Below are 3,271 nucleotides of genomic sequence, written 5' to 3'. Positions count from 1 at the left end.
CCACATGGAACCTTTTGAAGTTTAACCATGTGATAAGGCATAAGGCAAACTTCTACAGACTCAAAGGAATAGAAACTATATCCAGCATCTTCTCCAACCATGATGGAATTAAATTTGATTTTAATTTCAAGAGAAATCCTCAAAAATACTCAAATACATGGAAACTAAATAACCTACTCCTGAATGACTTCACAACTACTGAAGAAATAAAGGCTGAAGTCAAAAGATTCATGGAAGCTACTGCCAATGAGGACATGAGTTTCAATAATCTTTAGGACATTGCAAAAGCAGTCATAAGAGGGAAGTTCATAGCAATTAATGCACATAAGAAGATGGAAAGAAGGCGAATGAATCACCTAACATCGTGCCTCAGGGAATTGGAAAAGCAACAGTAAAAAATAAATAAATAAATAAAAGAACTCCAGAAGAAAGGAAATAATAAAGGTATGAGCAGAAATAAATGAAATAGAAAATACACAAACTCTATAGAAAATAAATGAAAGTAAAAACAGGTTCTTTGAAAAAATAAACAAGGGACCATCAGTTAGCGTAATGGCTATGTCACTGGACTCCCATGTAGTCGACCACGGTTTGCGTTCCGGACCTGGTGGCTTAAAACTCACTCAGGGCAGGTGGGGGTGGAAGCCCAAGATCCCGAGAGGAGAATGGAGGAGAAGAGATTGCGGCATGGCCATCCCCCCTGGGGGGTGATTTCTCACTTTCTGTATCTCTGTCTCTCTCTGTCTATCTGGCAAGCGCACGTGCCCTATAGCAAAAACCTCTCTTAAAAAAAATAAAGATAAAAAATGAAAAGATAAACAAAATTGATACACCACTAAAAAGACTTATTAAGAAGAAAAGAGATAGGAACCAAGTGAATCAGATTTACAATAAAGCAGGCAATATAACAACAGACATAGTAGAAATACAAAACATCATTAGAGGATACTATGAAAAACTATATTCCAAGAAACAAGAAAATCTGGATGAGATGGACAAATTCCTGGACACAAATAATCTACCAATATTGAGCCAGGAGGATATAGAAAGTCTGAACAGGCCCATAACAAGCCAGGAGATTGAATCAGTAATAAATAACCTCCCAACAAAGAAAAGCCCTGGTCTTGAAGGCTTCATCTCTGAATTCTACAAAACTTTGAAAGAAGAGTTAGCCCCCATTCTGCTCAAGTTATTTCTAAAGATCCTAAAGAGTGAATCTCTCCCTAATTCATTCTATGAAGCCTCGATCACCCTTATCCTTAAAACAGATAAGGACAGGACAAGGAAGGAAAACTATAGACCAATATCTCTGATGAATATAGATGCAAAGATTCTCAATAAGATAATAGCAAATTGTATCCAACAACTTATAAAAAAGATTATACATCACAATCAGGTAGGCTTTATTCCAGGAATACAAGGTTGGTTCAACATACACAATACCATAAATGCAATACACCATATTAATGGAAAGAAAGATTAAAAGCCATATGATCATATCAATTGATGCAGAAATAGCATTTGATAAGATACAACATCCCTTCACGATCAAGACTCTCAGCAATATCGGCATAGCAAGGTCATTTCTCAACACAGTAAAAGCTATCTATGAAGAACCCATAGCGAACATCATCCTGAATGGATGAAAGCTGAAAGCTTTTATACTAAAAACCGGTTCAAGACAAGATTGCCCACTTTCTCCATTCCTTTTCAATATAGTATTGGAAGTCCTCGTCGACGCAATCAGAAAAGAGAATAAAACAAAAGGCATTCAAATAGGAAAAGAAGAGGTGAAACTCTCCCTATTTGCAGTTGACATGATTGTATACATGGAAGACCCAATGGTATCCTTGAAAAAATTCCTGGAAGTAATACATGAATCCAGTAAAGTTGCAGAATACAAAATCAACATACAGAAATCCATAGCATTTCTGCTCTTTTCCAGCTGGAACGATGGAGGGCGTTCAAGAGAAGAAAAAGAAGGTTCCTGCTGCGGCAGAAACCAAGAAAAAGGCTCCTGCTGTCGCGGAAGCCACCAAGAAAAAGGTTCCTGCTGTGCCAGAAACCCTTAAGAAAAAGTGAAGGAATTTTGCAGAGTTGAAGATCAAACACCTGAGAAAGAAGTTTGCTCAAAAGATGCTTCAAAAGGCAAGGAGGAAGCTTATCTATGAAAAAGCTAAACACTATCATAAGGAATATAGACAGATGTACAGAACTGAGATTTGCATGGCCAGGATGGCAAGAAAAGCTGGCAACTTCTATGTACCTGCAGAACCCAAGTTGGCATTTGTCATCAGGATCAGAGGTAGCAATGGAGTGAGCCCAAAGGTTCGAAAGGTGTTGCAGCTTCTTCGTCTTCACCAGATCTTCAATGGCACCTTTGTTAAACTCAACAAGGCCTCAATTAACATGCTGAGAATTGTGGAACCATATATTGCATGGGGGTACCCAAACCTGAAGTCAGTAAATGAACTGATCTACAAACGTGGTTATGGCACAATCAATAAGAAGCGAATTGCTTTGACAGATAACTCTTTGATTGTGCAATATCTTGGTAAATTCGACATCATCTGCATGGAAGATCTGATTCATGAAATCTATACTGTTGGAAAACGCTTCAAAGAAGCAAATAACTTCCTTTGGCCCTTCAAATTATTCTTCTCCATGGGGTGGAATGAAGAAAAAGACCACCCATTTTGTAGAAGGTGGAGATGCTGGCAACAGGGAAGACCAGATCAATAGACTTATTAGAAGGATGAACTAAGGTATCCACCATGATTGTTTTTGTAATCTGGTCAGTAAATAAACAGTGGCTGTTTTCAGACTGAAAAAAAAAGAAATCCATAGCATTTCTATATATGAACAGCAGGCAGACAGAGAGAGAACTGAAAAAAGTAATTCCATTTACCATAGCCACAAAAAGTATATCTAGGGATAAATCTAACCAAAGAAGCCAAAGACCTCGAGAAGGGACATTATGAGAAGCTAAAAAATAAATTCAAAATGACAAAAAAAATTAGAAGGACATCTCATTTTCCTGGATTGGAAGAATTAGAATTAATATAACCAAAATGGCAATTCTACCTAAATTAATATACATATTTAATGCAATGCCAATCAAAGTACCATACACATTCTGCACAGATCTAGAAAAGACAATCATACAATTTGTCTGGAATCATAAAGGACCTTGTATTGCCAAAGCAATCCTGCACAAGAAGAGTGGAGTGGTTGGCATCTCACTCCCAAACCCAAAAATATACTGCAAAGC

At 37.4% G+C, this 3,271-nt stretch overlaps 1 pseudogene; it reads left to right on the top strand.

Annotated features, from left to right (window-relative positions):
• Nucleotides 1-1,953: 1,953 nt before the first annotated feature.
• LOC106734117 (60S ribosomal protein L7-like) lies at nt 1,954-2,764 on the top strand (annotated as a pseudogene).
• The last annotated feature ends 507 nt before the right edge of the window (nt 2,765-3,271 follow it).

This window comes from Tupaia chinensis, unplaced genomic scaffold (assembly GCF_000334495.1).
Source record: "Tupaia chinensis unplaced genomic scaffold, TupChi_1.0 Scaffold148723_1, whole genome shotgun sequence".
In the NCBI taxonomy this organism is placed as follows: Eukaryota; Metazoa; Chordata; class Mammalia; order Scandentia; family Tupaiidae; genus Tupaia; species Tupaia belangeri.
Note: the sequence above shows the minus strand (reverse complement) of the source record. Positions and strands in the feature narration are given on the sequence as shown.